Here is a 12012-nt window from a genome sequence, read left to right as displayed (position 1 = left end):
ATCACTCGCACGACCTTTATAAAGACCACGCCGGTAACATTAGAGGAACTTGTGTTTATACAGAGGAATGGCAACAGTGTTTCTGTATGGTAGTCTATTACTCCGCAAATATTTTTAAATGTTTGTATTTGAACATTGCTTCTAAAAACGAAGTTATGAAAAACATTATTCTGTTTTAAAATGAACGTTTAACATTTACAGTCATTACTTCCAATACTGAAAACATAAATGGCTCAAGAAGACATCACGTTCCTGGCCAAGAAAGTCGATAGATCTTCATTTCAGTGTAAACTACGGGGGTATCATTGCTCGGTTAATAAACGCAACTACAAGAAAATTTTATAATAGGTATATATTTAATTATATTAGCCTATTATAAAAATGAATTTCCCTTTATATATGTAACTTATAAATAATTAAAAGGCTTAATTATATGATTAAAATTCATTGGTTTTATTTACACTGAAAAAACACATGAAAAAAATTGTAAATTTGAACTAACTTCTTGTAAGGATTTATTAATAGAATAAACAGTTTGAGCTGTTTATTTGTTCATTGTTTACCCAAATCTTCTTAGAATTACTAGTATGAATGTTACCGTTATGTGCTGTTGGTTGCACTTGTTAACAAACATAGATTCACAAAAATTTCGTTCTTTGTTTTAAGTAAATGTGACACTTATTAAATTATACACTGTGATGTAGTACAACCCCTAATCGTAAAACAATTACAGTCATCTTGAAACATTTACCGAGGAGATGGTACAGTTTTGATAGACGGTTACAATTATGACTGGAATCCAGCTTACCTATTATTTTCAGTTTTCTAACAATGTGAAGTATTTGAAATGTAATACGAAATGAAGGAAAGGAATAAAATATCACCTGACTCATGCGATTTTAGATAATAATTTCAGTAAGATGCAAATAAGATTGATCATTTCTCCAATGACAACATTATTACAAACTGTAAGTTTTTGATACCTTTTTACTAGCAAGTACCTGCTGAGCAAAATTAATTTCTCTTTTCTACTTGTCTCCTCAATACTGATGGTTACACATGTGTCAGTATGAACACTAATAGCCGTTTCTTACACCAATACAGTTGACAATGAACAGCAATTCTCAGTGTGTGTGTGATCCTGTGTTTTATCGGTGGATCAACTGCTTGCATTGACGATTGCATCCGAATGGACACCCAAAAAGAGTATTAACAGTTCCCATTGTGGTTTAAAATATGGATGTTATTTGTCAGATAATAATGCAACTGAAAATGGTTTGAAGTTGCTGAAACCACGCAATTTTCAACCAGTACTGCAATTACAACTCACCGGTACATAAGAAAGTTGATATCAATTCGTATTTCGTTTGAGCAATTGCTTTTCACACGTGTTTCTCCATTCACGAGAAACTAATATTACTCTTACTTCAAATCCCATTGCCTGCATGGGTGAATAAGTTCAGTGGTTGATGAAGAGTCCCTTTAAAAGCCCAGTATTGAAGATTGTTGTGTGTTCCCAGTATTACTCAATCTGTAGACTGAGCAAGCTGCGAAGAAAACCAAGCAGAAGATTGGAAAGGGAATTAAAGTTGGCGGAGAAGAAACAGAATTACAGTTTCAGTGGTAAACCTCAGAATTTTTGTCACAGAGGGGAAAGGGTTTGGAAGAGTGGTCGTCAAAATTTACACTCTGTAATATGAACAACTAGGAAAGTAAAACAAGGGTACTGGATAGTATTCGCATTAAATCAGGCGATGCTGAGAGAATTAGATGAGAAAATGAAACACTACCCTATGTGGGCAGTAAAATAACCGAATTTTATATTCTCTCTACTTCGACAGACTGTCAGTAGCAAGGGCAACATTGCTGAAAAAGAAGAACTTGTTAGCAGCTAACATCAGTCAGAGTGTTAGAAAGTCTGTTTCTGAAGGTATTTGGACGAGTGTAGCCTTGTATGGAACCGAAATGTGGAAGACAAGCATTTCAGACAAGAAGAAAATAGAAACTTTTGAAATGTGCTGCTGCAGAAGAAAGCTGAAGATTGGATGCGTACCACAATATCAAATAGGGAGGTAATGAGTCTAATAGGACAAAAAAGAAATTTATGGTACAATCTGACTAAAATAAGGAATGGGTTGTGTTGTGTACTTAGTTCCGCGTAGCCAGCGCGGACACAACTTTCCCACTAGAGCTCGCCCCACTAAGCACAACAGCGCAGGCGCAGCGCTCGTCCATCTTTGCACTACGAGATGGTGCTGCCTTAGAGACGGACCAAATTCTGCTTACGCCGATCCGCGTATTAATATGTAACGCAGCCAATGAGATTGCTGCTAACGTAGAACCTTTTCTCCTCGCGCATCACACTCGCGCAGTGATACATGAATGTGCGAGGTATTATAACGAGTGTACAGACCTCCGATTAGTCAGTCTGCATTAGTCTGCATTTATCTGCACCTGTCTGTACCAGTCTACATTAGTCTGTACCAGTCTATAGTCAAGTTTCAGTCTGCGCCTAATAAGATTACCATATTCCTGTACATAGCCAGAATGGCCGGAGACGGGATTGAACCGTCGTCCTCCCGAATGCGAGTCCAGTGTGCTAACCACTGCGCCACCTCGCTCGGTCGGAGATAAATGAATAGACACTTTGCCAAGTATCAGAGATATGTGAGAATAAGATTAACGTACCAAGCCCAAAGGAACTTCAGATTGTCAATTGTTAACAGCATCCAGAGTCGACTTACGTAATGTCTTTGCTTTTTATTATTTTAATAAATGTGTGTGAAAATTAATCAAGTTCTGTTTAAAGTTGGTCACCGTCAATCTGCTACTCTAAACGTGCAAGTGGCATTTCTATCGTCTGACCTAACGGCAGAAGATAAACACGCCACAATAAGACCACGAGACATAGTGCTGACATTCGCCTACTTCGCTAGAGCGACAAGTCAAATAATCTGATGGTGTGTGTACCGAAGGTCTTACAGTACGCACACCACAGGTTGATAGGACACATCCTGAATTATCAGGGAGTTATTATTCTGATAACGGAAGGAAGTTTTGGCGGGTAAGAATTGTACAGGGATGCCAAGATGGTACGCAGGTTCAAATGAATATAGGTTGCGGTAATTCTGCTGAGGTGAAGAGGCTCTCAGTGGACAAAGTAGCGTCGAGACCTGCATCAAACCACTCTTCGGACTGAAAACCACAGCAGCGTTCGTTATCAAATCCTCCATGTTGATGCAGTTTGTGGTAGGGATCGGGCCGTGTGAGTAACAGAGTGGGGGACTAGGAATAAGTGGGAGAGAAGTTGACAGCGATAACCAGCTCCCCACTCCTGAAAATGACCAACAATTTCTGGTTCGTTCTTTTCCCGCTGATTCACGCCAGACAGTAGCGGCCGGGTCTGAACCCGCAACATCACGCTGCGGTGAGTGCCTCACGGATGACGCAACACAGTTGGACCAGATATAAGCGCGCCGTGCGCCGTGCAGTGTCCAGCGGCCGCCGGAGCGCAACTGCGGAGACACCAGGAACAGGTCCGAGACGCTGCCGACGGACACGCCGGCTGCACTGGACGATTCTCAGAGCTGCACGGTAAAGCGCTGGCGTTCTGCCGCCTTAGACGGGGATTCCTGGGATCGCGCTCCGAAACACTTGCAGGTACTAGTTTCCATTATCTCTGGTCCCTGATGACTTCAACGCAGTAGGAGATTACTTCAGTAGCGTCTGCATCTTAGAGTCCGTGATAAGAGTTGTTGCTGTGATCTCAGTGCCAGATAAGGATCTTATCTATCGTTAAGGAAGTTCCAGATATTTTTAAGCGGTACTCAATCTGTCTGTCTGAATTTGATTCTGCACCGTAAAAGCTTTAAATTTTCAGAGGCCGTATTTCAGTCCCTTCATGACTGCATTTTGTTGCAGAATGAGATTTAGTGTTGCTTCCAAGCACTGTGGATGAAACGTGAAGTTCTGAGGAAACTCCACAATGCGAATGCCTACCGTATCCCGTGCAGTTGTGACATATCGCACATCGGTCAGACCTTCGAGACCGTGGAAGACCAGTAAAAGAGCAAGAGCCTTACATATGCCATCAATAGCCGAACGGGCTTGCTGAACATGGCCGTGAATCCGGTCACCAGATAGGAGTTAACAATGCAGAGATCCCGGCGCGCGCTTTCAGTTGCTTGAGTAGTGATACTGAGGTAGCTGTTGAAATTAAGTTAGCCATAGACGTTATGCTTTCTTTGCGAAAGCAGGTGTTGATAGATATGAAAATTACCGAACTATCAGTTTAATAAGCCACGGCTGCAAAATACTAACACGAATTCTTTACAGACGAATGGAAAAACTGGTAGAAGCCGACCTCGGGGAAGACCAGTTTGGATTCCATAGAAATGTTGGAACACGTGAGGCAATACTGACCGACGACTTATCTTAGAAAGTAGACTAAGGAAAGGCAAACCTACGTTTCTAGCATTTGTAGACTTACAGAAAGCTTTTAACAACGTTGACTAGAATACTCTCTTTCAAATTCTAAAGGTGGCAGGGGTAAAATACAGGGAGCGAAAGGCTATTTAATATTTGTACAGAAAGCAGATGGCAGTTATAAGAGTCGAGGGGCACGAAAGGGACGCAGTGATTGGGAAGGGAGTGAGACAGGGTTGTAGCCTCTCCACGATGTTATTCAATCTGTATATTGAGCAAGCAGTAAAGGAAACAAAAGAAAAACTCAGAGTAGGTACTAAAATCCATGAAGAAGAAATAAAAACTTTGAGGTTCACTGATGACATTGTAATTCTGTCAGAGACAGCAAAGGACTTGGAAGAGCAGTTGAACGGAATGGACAGTGTCTTGAAAGGAGGATATAGGATGAACATCAACAAAAGCAAAACGAGGATAATGGAATGTGGTCGAATTAAGTCGGGTGATGCTGAGGGAATTAGATTAGGAAATGAGACACTTAAAGTAGTAAAGAAGTTTTGCTATTTGGGGAGCAAAATAACTGATGATGGTCGAAGTAGAGAGGATATAAAACGCAGACTGGCAATGGCAAGGAGAGCGTTTCTGAAGAAGAGAAATTTGGTAACGTGGAGCATAGATGTAAGTGTCAGGAATTCGTTTCTGAACGTATTTGTACGGAGTGTAGCCATGTATGGAAGTGAAACATGGACGATAAATAGTTTGGACAAGAAGAGAATAGAAGTTTTCGAAATGTGGTGCTACAGAAGAACGTTGAAGATCAGTTGGGTAGATCGCACAACTAATGAGGAAGTATTGAACAGGATTGGGAAGAAGATGTGTTTGTGGCACAACTTGACTTGAAGAAGGGATCGGTTGGTAGGACACGTTCTGAGGCACTTAGTATTGGAGGGCAGCGTGGAGGGTAAAAATTGTAGAGAGAGACCAAGAGATGAATAGACTAAGCAGATTCAGAAGGATGTAGGTTGCAGTAGGTACTGGGAGATGAAGAAGCTTGCTCAGGATAGAGTAGCATGGAGAGCTGCATCAAACCAGTCTCAGGACTGAAGACCACAACAACAACAACAATGGTTGGTTTATGACAGCACTTTAAATTTCGTCAATAATTATGGGACATACTGAAAATCACATTATTGTCTCTCCTTCAAGCCTTTAGATAGGCAACCTGCGACTGGAACGAGGTAACCGGATGACCTTTCATACCTTTGCTCGTATAAGGGACGATCAAACAGTTTCATTTCGATGGCTGCACTGGCCAGAATCGATATGACACTATGGTGAATCCGCCGCGAGCAAATGGGGGGTGGGGGGAGGGACAATGAGCCCACAGACACCTAAGGTTTAAGTTAAACCTTTGGTAAATCACCGAGTCCTGGGTGAAGAAGTCTGTGACTGCCTGCTGTACATCGTCGTCCGAGAGGAACCGTCGACCGTACAAGGCCTCTTCCAAGCGACTGAAGTCGTGATAATCACATGAGGAGAAATGAGGACTACACAGCGTGTGCTCGAGTGTCTCCCACTCACCCGTAACGTACGAGGCTGGCTTCCCACATCGACCGGCGTCTGATGTCGATCCGCGCCCAGTACGGAACTTGACGCACGGTTCTACGACGGTGGTTACGACGGACACACTCCTCACTCTCCGATGGATGTCTATCGGTGTTTGCCCTTCGCAGCCAAGAAAAGAATAACAACACGCTGGTACTGTTTGGATGCAACTGGTAATAACGCGCATTAGTTGAAGTTTCGCATTTACGGGACGCACGTTGAAAGTACGCGAATGGCACACTAATCGCCTGCATACGTGACGGTGCTTATACACTGAAGAGGCACAGAAACTGGTAGACCTTGCGTAATACCGAGTAGGGTCCCCGGGAGCACGCAGGATTGCTGCAACGCGGCGTGGCATCTGTAGTAGTGGTGGAGGGAAATGAGGCCATGAATCTTGTAGGGCTGTCTACAAAACACTAAGAGCACGAGGGGGTGGAGATTTCTTCTGAACACCACGTCGTAAGGCATCCCAGATATGATCAATAATGTTCATGTCTGGGGAGTTTCGTGGTCAGCGGAAGTGTTTAAACTCAGAAAAGTGTTCCTGGTGCCACTCTGTAGCAATTCTGGACGTGTGGGGTGTCGCATTGTCCTGCTGGAATTGGCCAAGTCCATCGGAATGCTCAATGGACATGAATGCGTGCAGGTGATCAGACAGCATGCTCTCATACGTGTCACCTGTCAGAGTTGTGTGTAGGCGTATCAGTGGTCCCATACCACTCCAACTACACACGCCCCTCACCACTTTATTTGAAACGAGACACGTCCGACCAGGCAACGTTTCCAGTCATCATCTGTCCAATGTCGGTGTTGACGGGCCCAGGAGAGGCGTCAGGCTTTGAGTCGTGCAGTGCAGTCATCGAGGGTACAAGTCATCAAGCCCATATCGATGATGTTTCGTTGAACGGTTCGCACGCTGACTCTCGTTGATGGCCCAGCATTGAAATTGAAGCAATTTGTGGAAGAGTTGCACTTCTGTCACGCTGAACGACTCTCTTCAGTCGCCGTTGGTCCCGTTCTTGCAGGATCTTTCTCCGGCCGCAGAGATGTCGGAGATTTCATGTTTTAGCGGATTCCTAATATTTGCGGTACACTCGTTAAATGGTCTTACGGGAAAATCAACAGTTCATGACTACCTCGGAGGTCCTGTGTCCCATCGCTCGTGAACCGACTATAACACCACGTTCAGACTCTCCTAAATCTTGATAACTGCCATTGTAGCAGCAGTAGAAGAGCTAACAGCTGCGCCAGACATTTGTTATGTTATATAAGCGTTGCCGACCGCAGCGCCGTATTCTGCTTGTTTACGTATCTCTGTATTTGAATACGCGTGCCTATACCAGTTTCTCTGGGCCTCCAGTGTATAAGAGCATCGGATTTCAGCTACGTTGCATGTACGCTGCAGCAACGTCCTCATACGAAAACGTTTCGATCGCCCCTGATAGGAATACTGATTAGATGGACGTTAGAGACAACTTAGATAAGTGATATCTCTGCGTTTCGCTCACCATACGATACGGATTGCGCTGTTGGTGCTCTAATCCGAAGGTCGAATGCAGAGTCTGCAGTTGTTCCTCTGTGGCGCTACACGCGGCGGAGCTTGCGGTAGCAGCTGAGAGCAGGTCAGCGACGTTTGCTCCTCGGTGTCAGCCGCCATCGCCTCAACAACCGGGGAGGTGCCGGGGGACCGTCCCACCTGTTCGGCTAAGTGCGGTGAGCACGCGTCACGCCGGCATAGCGACAGCCGTGCGAACAGCAGCGGTGTCCACTGTTACACACTGGGGAAAGAGCAAGACTGACAGTATGAAAAAATCGTGTGAATAACCGCTATCTGTACGAGCCGAGCTATCGTAAAGCCGCGTACATCATAGAAATAACATTTTCTTATGTAAGTGGATAACTAACCGATGAATACTCAAGGACTTATTTTCGATTTTAGATAAGGTATGTAATTAAGTTCACAACTAGAAAATTAACATCTCTAAAACAAAGATGGACACGCTGACAGGTGCTATCGAATTGCTCCAGACGTCAGCAGTCAGCCATCACAGAGGAGATACTGCTAATTATCTTGTCATTAATTCGTAAGTAATTAAAAATACACTCCTGGAAATTGAAATAAGAACACCGTGAATTCATTGTCCCAGGAAGGGGAAACTTTATTGACACATTCCTGGGGTCAGATACATCACATGATCACACTGACAGAACCACAGACACATAGACACAGGCAACAGAGCATGCACAATGTCGGCACTAGTACAGTGTATATCCACCTCTCGCAGCAATGCAGGCTGCTATTCTCCCATGGAGACGATCGTAGAGATGCTGGATGTAGTCCTGTGGAACGGCTTGCTGTGCCATTTCCACCTGGCGCCTCAGTTGGACCAGCGTTCGTGCTGGACGTGCAGACCGCGTGAGACGACGCTTCATCCTGTCCCAAACATGCTCAATGGGGAACAGATCCGGAGATCTTGCTGGCCAGGGTAGTTGACTTACACCTTCTAGAGCACGTTGGGTAGCACGGGATACATGCGGACGTGCATTGTCCTGTTGGAACAGCAAGTTCCCTTGCCGGTCTAGGAATGGTAGAACGATGGGTTCGATGACGGTTTGGATGTACCGTGCACTATTCAGTGTCCCCTCGACGATCACCAGTGGTGTACGGCCAGTGTAGGAGATCGCTCCCCACACCATGATGCCGGGTGTTGGCCCTGTGTGCCTCGGTCGTATGCAGTCCTGATTGTGGCGCTCACCTGCACGGCGCCAAACACGCATACGACCATCATTGGCACCAAGGCAGAAGCGACTCTCATCGCTGAAGACGACACGTCTCCATTCGTCCCTCCATTCACGCCTGTCGCGACACCACTGGAGGCGGGCTGCACGATGTTGGGGCGTGAGCGGAAGACGGCCTAACGGTGTGCGGGACCGTAGCCCAGCTTCATGGAGACGGTTGCGAATGGTCCTCGCCGATACCCCAGGAGCAACAGTGTCCCTAATTTGCTGGGAAGTGGCGGTGCGGTCCCCTACGGCACTGCGTAGGATCCTACGGTCTTGGCGTGCATCCGTGCGTCGCTGCGGTCCGGTCCCAGGTCGACGGGCACGTGCACCTTCCGCCGACCACTGGCGACAACATCGATGTACTGTGGAGACCTCACGCCCCACGTGTTGAGCAATTCGGCGGTACGTCCACCCGGCCTCCCGCATGCCCACTATACGCCCTCGCTCAAAGTCCGTCAACTGCACATACGGTTCACGTCCACGCTGTCGCGGCATGCTACCAGTGTTAAAGACTGCGATGGAGCTCCGTATGCCACGGCAAACTGGCTGGCACTGACGGCGGCGGTGCACAAATGCTGCGCAGCTAGCGCCATTCGACGGCCAACACCGCGGTTACTGGTGTGTCCGCTGTGCCGTGCGGGTAATCATTACTTGTACAGCCCTCTCGCAGTGTCCGGAGCAAGTATGGTGGGTCTGACACACCGTTGTCAATGTGTTCTTTTTTCCATTTCCAGGAGTGTAGACACAAAGGTACGCGTGCCTGCGAGGCAAAGGTAATACATAGTAATAAGAGAATTATACGTTTATGGATTCGTACGTATTTTATGTAATAACAGACTCCAAAAACTTTATGACGCTATTTTGCTCAGATAAAATGCTTTGACGGATATTAAGTCTTCACTGGGGTACCAGCATGTCTATTTTGGTACCCCCGAGCAAAGGCAGCTTGTATTCTTCCAATATTGTAAAACAATTACAGAACGAATCTTCCATTCCGCAGCCAGATATTCGCTGTTTTGAAACTCCGACGGATTAAAGCTGTGCGCCGGGAAAGACAACTGCGTAGGGGTGCAGCAACGCGCGATAAGTCCCAGATATATGGTGGAAGTAGCGCCCAGATAATGGATACGTGGAGGCAGACAAGGGAAAACACTGACGTGAGCCTAACTAAGAGGAACGCCAATCAATGCACTAGGCAGCAAAGCCACACGTGCGATTTCGACATTTTTCACAGAGTATGACTCTTGTTCTTATTAATTTTGGGACACGATTGGATGTCAAGGTAACTTCGTACACATACACTCCACCAGCGGTTGTGTAAATGACTAGAGGTGCAGGTTTCCGTTGAAACGTCCCCTTTGAAAAATTAAGAATGACAATGCAGGAAAAACTATGTTATTTGATTTTCGAACAGCTGAGCAAAACTCAACGTACTGAAACAGTTTTCTCTTTACTTGTTCTGATCGTCACTAAACTGACACACAATATTTTTTGCGCAACGCAATCAGATTTTCAATAATCCCTACAAAAGAATGGCCCTGCCTAACAATAACCTATACCTTTCATGAATCACAAAAATGTTCGTTACTCGAACAACTGCAATACAGCGAGCGCAAATACTACCAGGTAAATAAAAGATTCTAAGTACTGTCCGCAGCTCGTGGTGGTGCGGTAGCGTTCTCGCTTCCCACGCCCGGGTTCCCGGGTTCGATTCCCGCCGGGGTCAGAGATTTTCTCTGCCTCGTGATGACTGGGTGTTGCGTGCTGTCCTTAGGTTAGTTAGGTTTAAGTAGTTCTAAGTTCTAGGGGACTGATGACCATAGCTGTTAAGTCCCATAGTGCTCAGACCCATTTGAACCATTTTTTTCTAACTACTGAAGGCACTAACTACTCATAGGCATATTTAGCAAATGGAAGATTTTGATAGAGAACAAACAATGTATTTACCTTAATATGGTTCAAAAGTCATTGTGACATCCAAGTAAACAAATTTCCTTTTTCTTTGGGACATACGTCCATATCGTCCTCTCAAAACTGTGGCATCTCTCTCCCCACATTGACCACTGCTGGCGGCTCACCTTCAATAGCCCAACGCTACGTGCTGTCCAGATCCAACTGGCCAACACTAGACAGGCGAATATTCCAACAATGAGTTCAACCGGTCTCAGACTGCACACAGCGCAGTCAGCGATTTTCATACAGAGCACTACGTGGCATTACCAACATAAAAACCTAAACAGCCTACTTACACCGTCAGAAGTAGGACGGGCACGAGAGTGCATTAGTGTTGTTCGTGTTTAGTGTTGTCACCAACAAGATAAGGTAGGTACACTGAGGTGACGAAAGTCATCGGATGGCGATACGCACATATACACAAGGTCACGACACCGCGTACGCAAGCTATAAAAGGGCAGCGCATTGTCGAAGCTGTCATTTGTACTCAGGCGAATCATGTGAAAAGGTTTCCGACGTGGTCATGGCCGCACGACGAGACTCCTGGAGTTAGACGCATGCGACATTCCATTTCGGAACTCGTTAGGCAATTCAGTATTCAGAGATGCTCAGTGTCAACAGTGTGACGTGAGTAGCACATTTCAAGCATCACCTCTCCCACGCACAACGCAGTAATTGTCGGCCTTCACTTGACGACCGACAACAGGGGCGTTTTTGTAGAGCCCAAAATGGTTCAAATGGCTCTGAGCACTATGGGACTTAACATCTATGGTCATCAGTCCCCTAGAACTTAGAACTACTTAAACCTAACTAACCTAAGGACAGCACACAACACCCAGCCATCACGAGGCAGAGAAAATCCCTGACCCCGCCGGGAATCGAACCCGGGAACCCGGGCGTGGGAAGCGAGAACGCTACCGCACGACCACGAGATGCGGGCTTTGTAGAGTCGTCAGTGCTAACAGACAAGCAACACTGCGTGAAATAACCGCAGAAATCAATGTGGGACGGACGACGGACGCTTCCGTTAGGACAGTGGGGCGGCATTCGGCGTTAATGGGCAATGGCAGCGCACTACATGCTAGCTGCACTACATCGCCTGCAGCGCCTCTCCTGGGCTCGTGACCATGTAAGTTGGACCCTAAATGACTGGACTTAGTGCATGGTCAGCTGAGTCCCCATTTCAGTTGGTGATGGTAAGATTCGTGTGACGCAGACCCCCAAGAAGCTATGGATCCAGGGCAT

At 45.9% G+C, this 12012-nt stretch overlaps 1 protein-coding gene across 1 annotated transcript in view; it reads left to right on the top strand.

Annotated features, from left to right (window-relative positions):
- Positions 1-3535: 3535 nt before the first annotated feature.
- The window catches only part of LOC124622199 (UDP-glucosyltransferase 2-like), a 62520-nt gene continuing 54043 nt past the window's right edge, over positions 3536-12012 (top strand). The window contains exon 1 of the mRNA XM_047147849.1: positions 3536-3660. The gene's annotated coding sequence lies outside the window, so the exon portion shown is untranslated. The remainder of the gene's footprint in view (positions 3661-12012) is intronic.

The sequence above is a fragment of the Schistocerca americana genome, chromosome 7, assembly GCF_021461395.2.
Source record: "Schistocerca americana isolate TAMUIC-IGC-003095 chromosome 7, iqSchAmer2.1, whole genome shotgun sequence".
NCBI classification, from domain to species: Eukaryota; Metazoa; Arthropoda; class Insecta; order Orthoptera; family Acrididae; genus Schistocerca; species Schistocerca americana.
The sequence above is the reverse complement of the archived record's forward strand: the minus strand, read 5'-3'. Positions and strand labels throughout refer to the sequence as shown.